Here is a 20,406-nt window from a genome sequence, read left to right on the forward strand (position 1 = left end):
ACTCAGAAAGTTGACTTTGGTAGTCTACAATCCACTAACTATCTCACAGGCATTATGGATCAGGAGGAAAAAATAAATCAGCAAGTTTTCCACACCTTGATAAATAGAACAGAATGCTCTTGGAATGAGGTTGAGAGGTAATAAAAGTTGTGACAATAAAAAGCTAGCTTGGAACTGGCACACCCATTTGAGGGCACAGTTACCCAGGTTTGAGTTCCTGCTGCTCAAGTAGTGAAGTAGGCCTGCAGGTGTCTATTTTTCCCTCTCCCTCTCTTGTCTCTGCCTCTCAATTTCTTTCTGTCTTATCTAATAAAAATAGAAAGAAGCTGTGAAATATCTTCTCAATTAAAAAATGCACAACTATCTTTATTAATATATTATTTTTACTTTGACTAAATCATTCCACAATGATTTGCCATATATACACACACACACACACACACACACATATATGCACATATTTGTGGTTTGCAAATTTTAAGGCTCCGTGCCTGAGCAGTGATCTGGCTTGTTGATCTGGCTTGTCTATTTATCTCTCTCTCCTCTCTTTCTCCTCTCTCTCTCTCTCTCAATCTCTCTCTCTCTCTCTTTCATAAAAAATATATTTAAGCTAAAATAAAGAAATGAAGATTTTTAAAAAATAGAATCAAGAAAGGAAAAATAATGGCCACCAAGAGTGGTGGATTAGTAGTGCTGGCACCAAGTCCCAGAAATATCCCTGTAGGCAATAAAAAATATTAACAATAAGTTATTTTAAAAAGGAAAACTAATTCAAGACTGGTGCTGGATTCTTTCCTTTTCTCTGGTAGAAAATACTTGCTGTCACCTTCAGAATTTCATGTGTGTTACTGAATGTATCTGAAACTTCAACCAACCCTCACCTCTGCACAGGTTACATCTACCCATCTTCCTCTAAATAGCATCAGTCCATCATCAAGGCTCTGCTTTCAAAGATGTTCTGCTCATCCTCCAACTCAGCCCCCATGCCTGGGTTGTGTTTCATATCTCTGAATTCTAGCCTTCTCTTTTTATAATATTCATGACCCTCTAGTATAATTGCCAATAATTCTGTTTTCCAGAACAAAATAAAAGAAGGAAAATTTTATCTTTCCAGTATTTTGCACAACATGCAGCAAAATGGTAGATTTTGAATATAATACTGGTTATTCTAACATATACCATAACCTGCTTCAACATATAATTTTCGGTATTAGTTTTATTTCTTATTTAGGATAACATCCCCAAAGACATAATCATTTAAGATAACAATTATTCATTGCTCTGGGGTTTCTATTAATCTAGCCTCATCATTCAGGTCTGGGCTAGTTCCACTCATCCCTATTAGAATCTCCAATGAGTCGACAGTTATCTACAGGCTAGCAGATATCTGCAATTACTGCAGGAATTCTTCACAAGGTAGTTGGAGGGTTACCAAGATCAGCAAAGGGGAAAAGAAAAAAAAAAGACCCCATTATACACAACTATGTTTCCATCAGAGACATCCTATTGGCCACAGCAGGACACATGGCCCAGACACTTCAGGGAGCACAACAGTGAGAGGCGAATAAATTATATTCCAGCACTGCAACTTCCCGCATTTTTGTTTCTCAACATCCTCATAATTGATTACTATGCTTTCTTTTGTCTTCAGATATCCCCATGTCTGCTAACATGACAGCCTCCTCTCATCAATAACAAATACAATTATGGCTGTGCTCATTATTACTTACAATCACTTACTGTTGGGAACACGTTGTGGTGGGAAAGAGAAGAGGAAATCATTTTGAAGCAGCTTGCTAAATACATTATGCATCTCCTACTAGGCCATTCTCTGGGAGCAGAAAGCACTCACTTTGCAAGATTTTTTAAATACAGTTGCTTGCACTACCAAAGCAAAAGTATGTATATTACTTAAAATATGTCTATTCACGCATTACCTTTCACTTGTCTAAGCCTCTTTCCTTAACTCCTTGATTAAACAAACTTGTGACAATATAGCATGCACCTCCAGCAGTGACTTCTCAGTCACTAATTCCCAATGCAACTTGTTTGGCAAAGCTGATTAAAAATAAAAGTCTGTTATTTTAAACAGCTCCCTCCCTTTCTCCACCCATACTAAATCCCTTTCATTATCCAGCTTTCCTTCCCCCAAGAAATCACAGGGAGTATTTACAGCCTTAAGTCTCTTAAGCCAACTTCAACTGACCATGTCAGCCTGTGTGCATGAGCTTACTTTGGAGAAAGCCCTGAAACATAGAAGGATATGTTTACTAAAATGCGGCTCCCTGGGGAGGAGCCAGGCACATCTGTAATTCTAAGGAAAGCATAATGAAGAAAAACTGGTGGCATCCTGAATGGCTCACAGCTGTTCTGGAAGCTGATAAATAAGATACTCGACAGGATATCCCTAATTGGAGCCAGTTTTTCTTAAGTGGATACACAACACAGTCCAAGACTGGGTGTTGGAACACTGATAGTCTTGTTCATATATAACTTGTGTTGTCTTGTAAACACATCCAGTTTCAAACGGCACTGCCTTGTCTTTCTTCAAAAAAAGAAAAAAAAAGTTCACTTCGTCAATTTTTTTCACACTAATTAGAGGCAGGTTAAGATTATTTTTTTCATAATGTTTTTCTCTACAGAAAAATCCTTGGGTTTATTACCAGTCTCCTTTCATTCTTGTGCTCCTTCTCTTCCTTTTTGTCTTTCTGTCAATTCCTCCTGTTTCTTTCATGTTCTTTTTCTCCCATTCCTCCTTTTAATTCTTCCTGTCTTTGGAAGTGTCAGTTCTTCCCTGCTTAGATCAAAAGCCTTGAATTAATTATTCCCTTTCAGACCTAATGCAGGTATTCATTTCCTCCAAAATGACCTTGCAGCCCTTTTGAGAGAATGCCTGTGATAGTTCAATTTTCATCTAAAATAACTTTTAATAAGAAAAAGAGATATCATATACAGAAAAAGACCTTAGTGCTTTCTTTACAAAATTGTATTGTTACAAAAGTAACTGGAAGTTACAAAAGTAACTTTCTTATTCTGGGTGACAACCCCACCCACCCATTTGGGTAGAAGATGGCAGTACTCTAGAGAGGAGTGACTTGATAATTCCTCTCCTACTACTTGCCATGTACCTTGGCATGAGCACTGTTCTCTAGCAGAGGACTATTAGAAAACTGACTTTGAGATTATTTAAGAACAGTATGGCTAGGAAGGTTGTTCGGCACATACAATGCACGCTTTACAGTGGGGGTGGGGGGTGGGGGGGTCATGTTGATCCCCAGTACTATATGGAAGTTCTATGAGTGGCACCAAAGGAACTCTATAGATATGGTGAAGGAGTGCTTTCTCTCTCTCTCTCTCTCTTTCTCTCTCTCTCTCTCTGTCTTCCCTTTCTTTATATACCTTCTCTTTCTCTCAAAAATATAGAACAAAAGTTGAGAGTAAGGGAGCTATATCCACATTAGAGCATATGAACTTGCATGTGTAAAATCTCAGGTTTGATCCCTAGCACCACAGGTACTAGAGCTGAGTCATGCTCTGCTCTCTGTCTAGTTCCTTGTCTCTCTCATAAAAATTAATGAATAAATAAATATTTTTTAAAAAACTGAAAAAATTTGGGTTGGAAAGGTAGGCCAGTGATATCATTCAAATATATATATATTATGTATATATATATATATATACATTATATATATATATTCCTACATTCATACACAGCACCAATAAAATAGCAATACTAATAGACTATATAAAACTCACTGTGTTGGGAGTCAGGCTGTAGCGCAGCGGGTTAAGCGCAGGTGGCGCAAAGCACAAGGGCCAGCATAAGGATCCCGGTTCGAACCCCGGCTCCCCAACTGCAGGGGAGTCACTTCACAGGCGGTGAAGCAGGTCTGCAGGTGTCTATCTTTCTCTCCTCCTCTCTGTCTTCCCCTCCTCTCTCCATTTCTCTCTGTCCTATCCAACAACGACAACAACAATAATAACTACAACAATAAAACAACAAGGACAACAAAAGGGAATAAATAAATATTAAAAAAAAAACTCACTGTGTTATCTCCTCATGTGTGAAGTACAAGAGAGGACAAAAAGAAAACTCAGAGCTTTTTAAAAAATATTTATTTATTTATTCCCTTTTGTTACCCTTGTTGCTTTATTTTTGTAATAATTATTGTTGTTGTTGATGTCGTCATTGTTGGATAAGACAGAGAGAAATGGAGAGAGGAGGGGAAGACAGAAAAGGGGAGAGAAAGATAGACACCTGCAGACCCGCTTCACCGCTTGTGAAGCAACTCCCCTGCAGGTGGGGAGCTAGGGGCTTGAACTGGGGTCCTTACACTGGACCTTGTGCTTTGCACCACCTGCACTTAACCCACTGAGCTACCACTCAACTCCTTCAGAGCTTTTTTTAATAGGATACTTGTCTTGTTCCTATAAATGTAGTCTGTTATCAGCTCCTATTTAAGTCAAGTAAATACTGTACAGTATTTATTTCTAGAAATGTTCATTGTCACAGTAACATCCCCTTCCCCACATCTTTCTCTACGAGAGAGTATATATCAATTCTATACAGAATATTTCTACCCTTCACCCCTGGTTTGAAATACAGTTTGAATCTTAGCACTGAAACTTCAAGTGAGAACCAAGAAGAGCTTCAACTGTCTGAGCTATAGTGTCTTCCAGCAAATGTAATGAACTATAATGATGATATTTGCATAATTTCTTTACCCTTCAGAGCTCCAAGATAGAAGTGGGGGGGGGGTGGTGTGAAGCTTCCATTCTTCTGCAGTATTCATTGTACTTATAATGTGGAGACAAAATTAGGATCTCCATGAATAGGTAACTGCTAAACATAAGGATTAGTGTGAGATGAAGCTAGCATTCTTTAACACATAGGCACAACCTCTCATCTCCCCTTGATTGGTGTCTAAGAGACACAACATGGTCCCAATGTCCCGTCATGGTATCTCTCCTTCCCTCCATCCCCAGAGTCCTTTGTTTTGGTGCTAAAGACTATATTGTAAACCACTAAACCCCCAATAAAATTTTAACAAATGAATAATTCTTAAAAGATAAATAAATATACCTAAAATAGATTTACTAGTTTTTATCAAAATAGAGACCCCAAATCTCATCTGCAATATTCCTACCTTTAGGTTCATGATTAGTCAACAATTTGTACTGCTTTCTGTCTTAGCTCTTTTTCAGCCACCAGGTTTCAGATGCTACCATGATGCAAACTGGACTTCACTGGGCAGACGAAGCCACCAATGTGTGTTGAAGCCCCACCTCCCCAGATCCCTGCCTTACTAGGCAAATAGAGAGACAGGTTGGGAGTATGGATCTAAGTGCCAACGCCCACGTTCAGTGGGGAAGCAATAACAGAAAGACCTTCCACCTTCAGCACTCCATAATGATCCTGAGTCCATATGCCCAGAGGGATAAAGAATAGGAAAGCTATCAGGGGAGAGGATGGGATACAGAGTCCTGTTGGTGGGAATTGTGTGGAACTGGACCTCTCTATTCCTATTGTCTTGTCAGTTTTTCCATTTTATAAATAAAAATTATAAAAATTAAAAATAAATAAACATAAAAGCTAACATTCTTCTGGCACTGATTCCCTTTTCCCAAGTCCCCATATGAAATATTTTCTGGTAAAACAAAATAAATTTAACTTTGAGACAGCAATAGAGTCTATAGTTTTCATCCATTCATCAGTCATCAAAGCAGTATGGTGTTCCAGATACTGTTAAAATCCTAAAGATACAGAGACGAAGATATTGCTTTCCCTTCAAGAGTTTCACATTCCTATGAACTATAGCTTGTAAACTAAGGTGAGAGAAAAGAAAACACAGTAAAGGAAAGATAGTCTTAATGGTCCTTCTTAGAATAGCTCCTTATGGTTTCAGAGATGAGGTCTTTGTGGGAAGTCACACATTTGAAGCAACACATTCCTACTTCCTCCTCCTCAATCCCCTCCCAAAAAAATAGCCAAAAATTTTTAATAACTTTTTGTTGTTATCATATCACATCTCCAGGTCAATGTTCTCAAACATGGGAGACAAAGATAAAGACAACATAGCACGAAGTTTCTCACAATGTAGTGAGGTTCAGATTCAAACTTGGGTAACACAAACAGCAAAGTAAATAATATTCCAGGTAAACTATCTCACTGGCCCTCATTTTTAATACTTATCCAAACAGGTGATGATATCTGTCCTGTATGGTCTGATTTCATGTGGCTATAATTACACTGAAAAAAAGACAGAGAGTCATTGGCTTTAGCATCTTTTAAAAAATGATCATATTTTCTTTTTAAAAAAACTTTTACTTATAAAAAGGAAACACTGACTAAACCACAGGATAAGAGGGGTACAACTTTGCACAATTCCCACATATTTTCAAGAATAGTTGTGGATTAAGGGACAGTAAGCTCTAGCAACGGATTAGCTAGGGCCAATCACCAACCTGTCCCGACAGGTTTAGAAAAAGATGTCCCTGGTGAAAAATAGAGTTGTTGTCATGCCAGCTAAGGGATAAGAGGAGAGTGAGAGAAGTGGGAATTAGTAAATACTGCTTCTATATCAATCATTATCCATAAGTATAATATTATTTACTGCCACATCTCTGAAAGTTAGAGGGTACAGAAAAACAGTTTTACTTGACATATTTTTCTCAACTGAAAAAAATTATAGAGGGTTTAGAAGAGTTAAGTGCTCTCTGACAGTATTTTCATTGAAAATGTTGCATCGCTCAAATAAAATAAAATAAACTGCTTGGCTTGCAAGGAGCAAAGATCAAATAAAATGTAGTGGTTACTACATGCTTGGTAAGTTATTTAATATCATCAAATTATCTGTGATACAAATATTATTGTTCCCATTTATAAATGAGAAAACAGAAGTTAAAGGAGAATAAGTAGCATGTATAAAGTTAATAACTAAAAAGAGGCGATAGCATATTAGGATATTGTCTTTTCTGAGACTGCATGCATCAGCTACATGAGAGTCACTTTCTGCCTTTCATCAAGCAATAACACAAGTGTTGGTTCCACTTTAATTTTAACATCCTCTGATGGGTTAAAATTAAAACAAGAACACAAGGACATTCATTATTAATTGCACAGTCATCCATTTTTCATTTGGGTAGACATAATCAAAAGCCAAGTGGTGACTTTCTCATGCACTCGTTTTTAGACTGTGTTTATGACTCTTTTAATAATGCAAATATTTATTATGGGCATCCCTGGAGAATCAAAGGTGCTCAAGAAGGAATTTCTAAATATCACGATCCACTGCCGAGTGAAAACACCAGGCTACTTCTACTGTTTAAAGGGTCAGAGCCACAGGGTCTGTCAAAAGGGTCCCTCAGCACAAAAAGAAGGCAGAAGGTTATCCAGTTTCTGGAATAAAGTAGCAGCAGGTATAATCTTCACCAACAGAGAGAGAGGAAGCATGAGGAGAAATTCTCCAAGGTGAGAAAAACTACTACACAGGCCAGAAATGGCACCAAAGATAATTACTATACAATAGACTTGAACACTATAAAGACTCAGCTTTCCAAGTATTATTTTCCGTACAAACAAATTACTGAAATTCAATGGTTGAAGGTTTACAATATATATAAATAGGCCCTGGAAACTTTAAAAAGAATAAATTTAATTTATCTACAAAAATATGAGACTAGTGATAGAAATAGGCACAGTTCATCTTTAGTCTACTAAAGATCTGGGAATTTACCCTGGAAGAGATTTTTATTAAACTAGTGAAAGGCCATTTTTCTTGAAATAGAAGTATGTAGTTATCTGGTAACAGAATAAAAATGGAATAGAATGAGCCAGGTTAGACATATGGAATCTCTCTACCTTACTACAGTAGTCACTACAGTAGTCACAGGAATACAGTTGACACACTGAATTTGAGATACATTTAACATTAAAAACAGCTAGAACTGTTGATTGATTGTTGTGATATATAAAATAGAAAGAAGTTATGGAGCTGGTTCAGCAGAAAGAGTATAGGACTTACATGTGTGATATCCCAGGTTTGGTGCCCAGCATTACATATGATAAAGCTTGCTCTCTCTCTCTCTCTCTCTCTCTCTCACTCTCTCCCTCCCTCCCTCCCTCCCTTCCTCTTTCTTCTTCTCCCTCTCCCTCTCTCTCCTTCTTTCCCTTTCTCTCTCCCTCATTCTGTCTCTCCTTCTTTCCCTCTCTCTCATTTCCTCTCTCTCCCTCCCTATCTCTCTTGTAAAATAGGTACACAAATATTAAAAATAGAAAGATAGAATGATTAAGAGCTTTCTGTTTCATATTCCTGGGAAGGTTTTGTTGAAAAAGGTAGAGACAGAAAATGGATGAGAAATAAATAAATGGTAGTTAATGGAAAATACATTATACTCCATGTTAGACTTATGTTTGATGTGCCTGGATGTATTCAGAAAGGATATATATATATATATATATCCGCCCCTGCCGCCCCGGGGGTTATCATTTAGGGCTCGGTGCTGGCAATACAAATCCACTGCTCCTGGCAGCCATTTTTTCATTTTTCCTTTTTCTTCTTCCATTTTATTTGATAGAATAAAGAGAAATTGAGATTGGATGAGGAGATAAGAGAGAGGAAGTGAGAAAGACAGATACCCATAGACCTATTCACCACTTGTGAAGTGACCCAATTGCAGGTGGGGAATAGCGGCTCAAACCTGGGTCCTTGTTCATTTCCCTGCACATAGTACTATGTGTGCTTAACCCACTGCACCACCACCTGGGCCCCCAATCTGCAGGTATTTGCCTATCACACACTATGTGTGAATAATTGAGTAGAACTAACTGACTTGTTCCAAAAATTCGTTAAGTTCAATCTTATTTTTTTTCTAATTAAGTGTTCTAAATCTCATGAGCCTCTCACATCCTGCCCTTTAAACTTCCTCAAATTTTTGAGTGTTATAAGAAACTTGAGAGCTTAGTCCAAAGAAATTTGATGAAATTTTCACAAGTCAAGCAAGAGCACAGTGAGTTCCCTATACTTTGCTCGTGTGGCTGCACAGTAGCCCTTACCCTTCTTGGTCTGAGAGATGCTGTCTTTCCACGACCAGAAAAAAAAATATCTCTGAACAAAGCTGTATGATAAGGTAATTCCACTGTCCCAAAGCTAAGTATGACATCACATTAGCTTCATAATGGGTCAAAAAGTGTCCTTCTCTGTGTTCCAGGCTGTCCTATCTGTCACACGTACTCTCTCTCTCTCTTCCCTTGACAATCATGTTGGATGAAGCTATCCTGGTAAATTGAAAAAGCAAAAAATTTGAGATGAAGACAAAAAGAATAGGGAAGGTTTCTGGAGCTGGGTAGTAGCGCACTGGGTTAAGCACACATGGCACAAAGTGCAAAGACTAACCTAAGGATCCCGGTTTGAGCTGCTAGCTCTGTACCTGTGAGGAGAGTCACTTCGCAAGCAGTGAAGCAGATCTATGGGTGTCTATCTTTATCTTTCTCTGTCTTCCCCTCCTCTCTCAATTTCGTTCTATCCTATCCAACAACAACAACAACAGCAATAATAACAAGGGCAGCAAAAACGGGGAAAATGGCTTCCAGGAGCAGTGGATTCGTGGCGGGGGTGGGGTGGGGGGAAGGGAAGGTTCCGATCTCTTACCTCCAAAGTCAGCAGAACTACATTATAGCTTTGCATGTTCGGGGTCACAAAGACCAACATCCAGGATCAAGACAGAAAAATGTCAGATTTAATTATAGTTCCTTGCATGTAGAGTAAGAATTTTTTGTTTCAATACTTTTACCACTGAGAGTAGACTGACTCCAACAACAACAAAAATGGTAATATAAATCTAACAACATAGAGCAGATATTGTTTCAAGATTTTTTTTAATTCAATCATAGATTAAGTAGAGGAGAGTGTTGTACTGCAACTGGCTCCTATTTGTCTATTTTCCAATGGATTTGTAGGCTGACCATGAATTTCCATGTAAGGGACTGCATAAAACATTCACCCCCTACTCTCCCTCATAGCCCAAGCTCCCCATAGCATAACACATATATTAAATAACAAGGACTATCATTTAATCAGCAGGTCTAATGTTGTAAACACTGTCCTCAGCAATCCAGAGGCATTGATAAAGGGCTTTTGAGAGGTATGTTTGTGCATAAGCAGTTAAACTGCCTAGATTAAAAAGAGAGCACATCCTTTCTGAAAACTACCTGAATCTTGACAATTAAGGAAGCTCCATTCTATCATTCAGGAAAATATCCTCATTGTATAGACAGTAGAGAGAGAGTGATTCTTCGCAGAAAAGGAGAAAATGGACTTGTTAAATGCACAATGTGTCTCAGGAGGATATTTCTTCATGAGAGCTTTAGAGTCTCAAACTACATAGATAAAGCACATCTTAAAAATATATAGAACTTCTAGAAAAAGGAGTAAATACCCAATACACATTAACATTTGATATTTAAAGAGTGAGAGTTTTTATTTCAATAAATACCCATTACCATCTTCTAGGCAAATCATATACATTCCCCTGATCTCAACTGATACTTATTTCTTATTGTGTATGGGAATCAGACCATTTGAAAGCAAAAGCCTCCCATCCAAAAAAAAAAAAAAAAAAAAAAAAACTTCTAAGTTGACTCTAATTTATCTTTAACAAAGCAACAAATTGCTATTTAAAAGGATTTAGCTGAATACTCCAGAGATCAAACATAATTTCCTTTAGTTGCTCTCACACTGTCACAATTCTAATTATGACACTGCTGGGAATACTTGCTTTCTTTAAAATGTAAAACGTAACATAAAAATTTATGAAGCAAATTATTGCAGGTATAAATGTTCAAGGGTGCAGTAGTTTCTTTGTAACTCGGTTTCCTCAACCAGTACCCTTTTGCACTTCATTTTATGGTCAATGATATATCTCCTTGAAAAAAGAATATTAAAAATAATTTATGAAGATTAAATTGCTTCTTCATAAGGCATGATTTTATCGTTCTTATTTTAAAAGAATCTCATTTTAATTTTCTTCCTATACCATCCCTAGCATGAATTTAAGGATTTAGTGAACTAACAATTAAAGATTGATATTGATAAAATGATTAATTTTATATATGAAGAATTATTTTGTTTGATTTAGGAGAAAATTTCAATGGTCAATTATCCTTGGATTCAAATTAGTACAAAGTGCTAGTTACATATTAAGTCTCATTCATCACTTATCAGTGTGAACTGGAAAAGACTTTGGATATACAGAAGATTAATACTGAATAGAAATATTCTTTCAGGGGCTGGGCGGTGGTGTACCTGGTTAAGTGCACATGGTACCATGTGCAAGGACCCATGTTCAAGCCCCTGCTAACTACCTTCAGGGGACCTTCCACAAGCAGTGAAGCAGGTCTCCAAGGTTCTATCTTTATATCTCCCTCTCTACCTACCTGTCCCCTCTCAATTTTTCTCTACCCTATCCAAAAAAATAAAAGAAAAAAAGCAAAAGAAAAAAACATAAAAAAAAAAAGCAGAAAGGGGAAAAATGAAAGAAAAAATGGGGAAAATGAACACCGGGTGTCATGAATTTGTAGTGTTGGCACAGAGCCCCAGCAGTAACCCTGTTGGCAATAAAAATAAAATAAAATGGGAAAGAAGAAAGAGAGAAAGAAAGAGAAAGTATTCTGTCCAATTCTGAAAAAATTGAATAGGTGTTAGTTTTTTTATTTTTTTTAAATAACTTTTAAAAAGTATTAGTACCTTACAACATTGCTCTCTGAATAATCACACTAGCTATTCATAATCAGGTTGGACAATATTCAGTCAACCCCATTCCTATTTATTAATCACAACTTGTCTCATTTGTCAATTGTTGCTTTAGAAGGACAACTAAAATGTTTAATATTGAGTCTGGTTCATTTGAGATTTTTTTGTGTGTCCAAGAGGCTACATTCAAACAGACAACAAAATCAACAGACTCTGGTACTTGAATAACATTTCATGAAATTCCATCTTTTGCTTTATCGAAAAAATACAGGGGAGAATACAGGTCCATGAAAGATGATGAATGACATAGTGGGGGTTGTATTGTTAAATGGGAATCTGGGGAATGTTATGCATGTACAAACTATTGTATTTACTGTTGAATGTAAAGCATTAATTCCCCAATAAAGAAATAATTAAAAAATAAATAAATAAATAAATAAATAAAAAAGAAAAACACTAACAAGAGACTGGGTGGCACACCTAGTAAAAATGTCCACATCTATGTGGAAATTTTATGCATGTACAAAATATTTTATTTTACTGTCAACTGTAAGCCATTAATCCCCGAATAAAGAAATTTTAAAAAAAGAACTGTCCATTAATTAGTATGCATGATTCCTCTCCTGGGGATATATCCTAAGGAACCAAATACACCCACCTAAAAAGATTTGTGTATACCTATGTTAACAGCAGCACAATTTGTAACAGCCAAAATCTGGAAGCAACCCAGGTGTCCAACAACAGAAGAGTGGCTGAGCAAGTTGTGGTATATATACATATGGAATACTACTCAGCTATTAAGAATGGTTTATTCACCTTTTTCATCTCATCTTGGATGGATCTTGAAGGAATCACATTAAGTTAGATAAGTCAGAAAGAAAAGGATGAAAATGGGATGATCAAACTCATATACAGAAGTTGAAAATACCACCATGATGCCAACCTGCTTTCCCTGGGCAGACAACTTCACCAATGTGTCCTAAAACCCCACCGCTCCAGATCTCTACCCCACTAGGGAAAGATAGAGACAGGCTGGAGGTATGGATCTATCTTTCAACACCCATGTCCAGTGGAAAAGCAATTAGAGAAACTAAACCTTCCACCTTCTGCACCCCATAGTCCATACTCCCACAGGGATAAATAGGGAACCTTCCAATGGAGGGGATGGGATATGGCACTCTGGTGTTGGGAACTGTACCCCTCTTATCCCACAATCTTGCCAATCATTATTAAATCACTAATAGAGAAAAGTTGAAAAATAAGGAAAGAAAAAAAAAAAGCAGAACTTGGACTGGATTTAGTGTACTGCACCAAAGTAAAAGACTTGGGTTCAGATCCTGGAACATGATGGCAGAGGAGGACCTAGAAGGGAATTGAACTGTTAAGTGGAAAATAGAGAAATATTACTCATGTGCAAGCTACTGTATTTTACTGTTGACTGTAAACCAGTAATCCCCAAATAAAGAAAAAAAAATTACTAAGCACAAGGAACCTGGTTCCAGCTCCAGGCCCCAACTTGCATGCAGGAAGCTTCATAAGTGGTGGAACAATGTGTCCTTCTGTATCTCTCCTTCACTATCTCTAACTCTGTCTGACTCTCATCCTATATCAAAAAGAAAAATGAGAAAAATAAAGTATATATAACTATTAACTGAATTATTATTTTAAAAATAAAATAGCTATAACTATAAAATAAAATAGCAATAACTCATGGTAATAAACAAAACGATCAACAAAATCATCAAAAATTATAATATAGTAACTACTGTAGGCAACAAAGTTATGAGTTTTATATATTTTTCCTTGATGTGAATAATTTTATATCATGTCAAAAGTGACCCAGAATTACAGGTAACTTAGGAAGTTTATCTTGAGGGATATAAACAGATGATTCCCAAATCCCAGTGGAATCAGGTAATACATTTAAGTTTATATAGAAAGTAAGCAATGAAACTATTCTTGAATGGCCAGCAAGAGACCTTACCTGGGTGTGTGTCTGGTTTTTGTGCATACAGCTAAGGCTTGTATGAATCTTTCCTGTTTTCTGTCTATCTCTGTCTTTTTATCTGAAATGAGCTGCCTTAGTGATAACATAACAAACAAACAAAAAAACTTCTTGAGTTTTTGATGACAATATTTAATATGAAAAGTATTCCCACACCAGAATTTCATGTTTTTTATTAATATAGAGAAATAGTTGAATGAGAAAGGTAAGTTGGTTGTGAACATATAACAAATCACTAGTAGGTACTGATGTTACAACAAGTACACCAAGAGTGCAAGAGAAAAAGAGAAAAACTGCTAGGTATCAGGGAGCAATTCTATGTCTTTGCAAAAACTTGAAATCTATTGGGTAGAATAAATGCATATATCTATATATCCTTTGTATAAAAATAGAAAATTTTCCAATTAAAATGTAGTGTCCTAAATCTCTGACTTGGAATTTTATAGTTATACAAGAAAGTGTGAACTGTTACCTTATGTAGAAAAGGAAATTAGAAATGATTCTTAAAAAGAGCTAGTGTTAAAGCTAAAAAAACATGAACTAGAGTTAACTAGAAAGGCAATAAAATGTGGAGTGTTTCACACACATGCAGAAGTGAGGAAAGGAGCAAAAGTAAGACACTTTTGGAAAAGCATGATATTATGAATGGATCAGAGAGTGAGGGCAAACAAGGCAAGAGATGAGGTCAAAGAATGAAATTATTAGACTATCAAAAGACCAGAAAGCTATGTTGGATATTATTCTGAATGTAATGGTGAGTCATTCTAAGGTCAGGATAGGAAAAACCATCACAATATTTGATTTTTCAAAGGAATTTCTTGTTGGAACACAGAGAATGGATTAGAGGGAACTAAAAGTGAAAGGCACAATGAGTCTGAGGGCTGGGCAGTGACACACTCCATTGAGTGCACATGCTACAATGCATGAAGGCTCAAGTTCAAGTCCCCAGTCTCCACCTACAGGAAGAAAGCTTTATGAGTGGTGAAGCAGCACTGCAGGTCTCTGTCTGGCCTGCCTATCTATCTATCTATCTATCTATCTATCTATCTATCTATCTATCTATCTATCTTTCTACCTATCTATCTGCCTGTCTACCTACCTTTCTATCTTCTCCTCCCCTCTCAATTTCTGTCTTTATCAAAGAAATACATCAAATAATTAAATCATAGATGGGTTTAAGGTTGATTTACAAAAGATAGTAATGGGCAAGAATTATGTTATTAGAAACATGCAAAAAAAGTACACAAATAGAATGGACAGAGCTTAGTGATATACATGGTAAGGTGTTAAAGATGAAGTTGAAATATCTTTTTTTATTTTTAATTTTAAAATTTTATTTATTTATTAATGAGAGGGACAGGAGACGAGAGAGGACGAGCCAGACATCACTCTGGTACGTGTGCTGCCAGGGATCGAACTCAGGACCTCATGCCTGAGAGTCCAACACATTAGCCACACTGCACCATCTCCTGGACCATAAATTGAAATTTCTTGCCTATGAAAATGGAAAATGACAGAACTATCTGCTGAGAAAGGAATAACTAGAAGGAGAGCTACTTTCAGGAATAATTACTGTGATCTGTAGCTGACACATTTTGCTTGAGGTTCTTTGTATACCCTGAATATGCAGTGCATAGTTAAGGGTACACATACAGAATCATTACAGAGCTATGGGCAAGAAATAGAATGATTAAGAAACGACCAGTCAATAGACAGTAATTGAAAAATAAGGCAAGAATAAAGAACACCTAGAAAGTCTACAAGTTAGACTGGGAAGATAGTTAAGTGCAGATTTTTAAAAATTTTTTATTTATAAAAAAGGAACACTGTATGAGGATGCCAGCCTCAGTTATTTGGAAAAGATGACTTCATTAAGAAAAATGTAGTGTTCATTATAGGATAGATTATCTCTAAAGCTCATATTTGAAAATAAATATTTTAGTTCAGTCTGTAAATTGTTCTAGTGGTTCTAAATTTTGAAAAACTCTTTATTGGAGTGAAAGGTTTGAAAATAACACAGAATTCTGGACTTTCACGTGACTCCTTAATTCAATGCACATGGTAACTTCCAGAAATCAAATGGGCTTCCTGGTCTCATTTTCCTCACATAGAAAAGAGGAAAGTTACCCCTAACTCAGAGAATGGCTGTAAAGTCTAAGTGTTTGAACCACTTTATATAATACCTTGTATATCACAGGAATTCACTAAATATAAGCCTATTTCTGTTCTTTTGTTTATTTAGGGGGACCAAATGAAGTAGTAAAACATAGACTGAAAAATAAAATTTTATCTGAATTTGCTAGAAAAATAATTTAAAAATTAATTCCAATCGCATTTGTTGAATCGGTATCCCTATATTTGAAAGACAGCTGCTTTCGCTGTAGCTCTGAAAGAGGAACTGTATTTATATTCAGGGTTGAGTTGATTTCATAGGCCAAAATAGAGTCAACTTATACAGTTCATTGATTCAGTCATTGGGTAAACCAAATCACCCATTAAAACACCACAGCCTTGCTATTTAAATTACAGATATAACGACTAAAAATAAAATAAAATAAAATTGCATTTCAGATTGTAAAACCGGATTTGGCAGTTTACATTTTGATTGTTTTGCTATAGGTTTCAGATGGGCATTACAGACAAATAAACATACCTGCTATTCAATTTAAAATGCTGAAAAATGAAAATATGTTATTTTGTGGTCGAGCTTATACACAGTAAATTTGAAATAGTAATTATAAGCCTTTCAAAGTAGGAATAACTCATATTAAAGGTTCACTGCTTCTCAGTAACCCAAGTCCTGAGGAAGCCATTTCTATAAAATATACTAGATCAGTGATTCTCAGGGATGCATTGGATCGACCTTCTCGTGGTGCATCCCGTGAGTACCCATTTACTGGGGAAACTGACGATCCTTCCTAGCCGACTGAATTCACATGGATCCCAGTCACTTTCAAAGCCAGCAATAAGCAGACATCAGGCTCAACCTGACACTGTTGACTGGCTACGGAAGAAGGGCAAATGCTAGAAGAAGAAGAAGTGATTCTCAAACCTTTCTATCAGTAGACCAATCAAAAACTATGATGCCATATATAGCACCATAAATCATAAAATATTAAGCTCAAAATGATTACTAAGTAATCAGATATCATCTATCATATTATCTGATCTGATTATATTAGTGAGAGGTTGACCTTAACCAGCAGTTAAGGTCAAAGTTCTGAACTCAGAGGTCAGAGAAATTGCTCCCCAAGGAGGGTGCTTTGTCATGCACAAGGCTGTCATGGTATAGAAGGAAGCTCTAGTGCTGTCATGTCTCCCCCCTCTCTGTCTTTTTATGAATGAAAAGGCATTCTGGAGAAATAAAATCAAGCATGCACAACTCCCCAATTGTGAATCATCATCATCATCATCATCATCATCTAAAATCAGAATGCATTTTACAAATCCAGAAACTAAGACATAGGTAAAACAAACCCCTTCCCCAACAGCCATGAGAAAGTGACAAACGTTAAAATTCAGACTCAGGCAGTTTTCATAACTGTCAAAAACTGTTTATAAAAGTTAATGAGGTTAAGTCACAGAAATTTTTAGTACCTCCATATGAAAATTGATCCTTTACAAGATATACAAGACATTGTATATGTATATTCGAAAAGTAAAGGAGGTAAAAATTCAAGTGAAGATATACCATTCACTATCTGTCTTACAAAAAATTTGGAAAACTTTTCTTTTATTTAATGACAGAATGTTAATTATAGTGCATTTTCATGTGTGTACCAGCATAGAAGTATATGGTATGTAACTGAAAGATTCTAGAAGGAAACTACCAGGAATGCAATTATAGCACTGACATTTAATAACTGCGGGACCTAGACACATTACATAACCTCTCCAGGATTAAGTTAGAAAATGCAGATAATAAAACTACTATAGCATTAAATAAATTAATATGTTTAATGACAGTTAAACATTCCTGTTATTCCTATTTCCAAAGGAGTTCTTTTATAGTTTAGAGTCATTGTTAATTCAAAGAAAAAATGAATAATTTTATACCAGTACATAATTCACATCATGTACCTATAAAATCAGAAAACGGTTATTCCACTGTGAATAATTAGTATAATTTAAAAGTCAGACTAATTTTATATTTTTCAAATTATAATTTAAAAGGATACATAAATTCCTTTTTACACAGGCTACAATAACATAAAGATGATATAAGGAAAATAATGGAAGTATAAGTGTATCCTATCCTGAGAAGAAAAAAAAAAAAGGAGACACCTTATGCATCTACTATTAAAAACTATTTTCTTTTAAAAGTCACATATCTCTCATATTCTCATGCCTCAAGTTTTGTTTGAATACCATCTCCTCTGAGAGAATATTCCTGACCCCATTTAAAAAAAAGCTTACCTTTTTCATTCACATTCATCCTCTATCAGGTTTATTTTCTTCATGACACAAATAAAAATATGAAATTATAATATTCATTATGTATTTATTATCTCCCCTACTAGAACAAAAATTCAATTGAAAGTGAGAATTTTTTTACACTGTTACCACTCATTCATTAATCATCAGAAGTAGTATTTGGTACATATTGGCACTTAATGAATATTTATTGACTAAAATAAGTAGAAGGTATGTTTCACTTTCATTTGGGGCTTTCTCTGTAGGAATATTTAATAGCTTGGCCCAGAATTAATAAAATACAAGCTTTGGACATCTCTGCTTAACATGTACAGACTTGTATGGTTTGCAGAGAGCTTAGGAACAGGGAGAACTGGGATGGGCAGAGTGGAAGAGCACTGAAAGAGGAAGTTCCAGTGGTGAGAGGTGGTGTGTATACACTGGGGCTTCAAACCAGTCCCCAGGCAATTAACACCACTATTACTACTGAAATATTATTCCTGAAATAGACTGTTAAATGGTCTCTTTATCTTAGCTTCTATAAGACTGCCAGAGAGCTCTTTTTGAAATAAAAATCTCACCCAGTTTGCTTGCTCTGCAATTGCTCCACAAAGCTTTCTGAAAGAAAAAATTGCCCTTAAGGGAGGAACACCAGTATAGGCCTTCTTTATCAGCCTGTACAATTTCCTTTTTTTTTTTATTATTTTCTTTTTTTGTTCAGTTTCTCCACAGGCTGAGATGCACATAGGCAGGAAATCTGAAATTCCAAGCACTTGCTACTCTCATATACTCATGAATTTGTACATAATCCCTGGTACATAATTCTGCCTGGATCAACCAGATCTTTCAAAACTTATTTAAGTATTTCACATTCATAATAGGATACTGCACACAGAGATATGTCTTTATGTGTGACTTAAAAATATACTTCTTTTTCTTCATCAGTGACATTTAGATTTAAGCACACAGAGAGAAGACACAGACATGCTTACTAAACACTAGAACTCTAGAAAATAAATAGTAAAAATATTCTGGAATAGAAATATTTTCCTAGCTACAACAGAATCTGCACCACTTTCCTGATATTCAAGTGACACAGACTTTACATTATTATGCAGTGTTGTCCATTTCCTTGCCCACCCCCTACTCCTACAAAACTTTTCCAACTCAGCCCTGAGTCCTCTTAGTGGAATTTCCACCATAGACCATTTTATCCTTTGTGACCACTCCCTAGTTACATTATGAAAAAATGTCATAAGCTTTGAAATTTATAGTTATTATTGAGATCACTGTTTATGTTGTACCCGAAGTGAGCTCAGATATTTGGAATGGACATTCTACAGTTTCTAAAGATAAAAAAAAAAAATGGAGTAAATCCTCTTTTATGTTTTGACATTTCAATATTCACTGACTGAAACCCAAATGGAAGTCACAGTATTGTAGATGAAGCAAGAAATAAAGGGAGAGGAGAGAGAATAGAAGAGAAGGAAGATATGGAAGTATATGAAATGTGTGTATGCCTATATGTATATATATACACATACATTAGATACATTATATCTAAAGGATATATATGAATTGTATTAGTAAAAGTATTGGGCAAAAATGAACACACACACATATAATTATACACACAAAGTTGCAGACACAGACACAAACACACACACTTTGACAAAGGGTAAGATCCAGAGAAAGAAAGGGAGAAAGACACAGACTAAGTAGAGAGACCTGTTGCACTGATCTACTACTTGGAAGCTTACCCTGTGCAGGTGAGGTCTAGGCATTTGAACTTGTACAATCACATATGGTAACGTGTGTGTTTTACTAAGTGCACTGTTATCCAGGCCTGTAATGTATTTTGACTTGCAGTAGTTGCTTGATAAAGTTTCCACAAATATTGAACCATTGCTCCTAGGACAGATACAATTTTAAGTAAGTCCTTGTATATTTCTTATCTTCACCCAACTTCTTATGACAAAATTAATATCATATAGCACATCTATATTCAACCTTGTTTGATATGTGTCTCTATTTAAAGTTATTAAAATACCAAATACATATGAACGACTAATTTTTGACAAGGAGGTTCAAAGGAGAGATTCTTCAACAAATGATGTTGGGAAAATTGGGTTGAAACATGCAGGTGAACGAAACCGGGCCACCACATATCACCAAGAACAAAAGTCAACTCCAAATAGATCAAAAACATTGGTATTAGACCCAAAACCATTAAATACA

Source organism: Erinaceus europaeus, chromosome 2 (genome assembly GCF_950295315.1).
Source record: "Erinaceus europaeus chromosome 2, mEriEur2.1, whole genome shotgun sequence".
NCBI lineage: Eukaryota > Metazoa > Chordata > Mammalia > Eulipotyphla > Erinaceidae > Erinaceus > Erinaceus europaeus.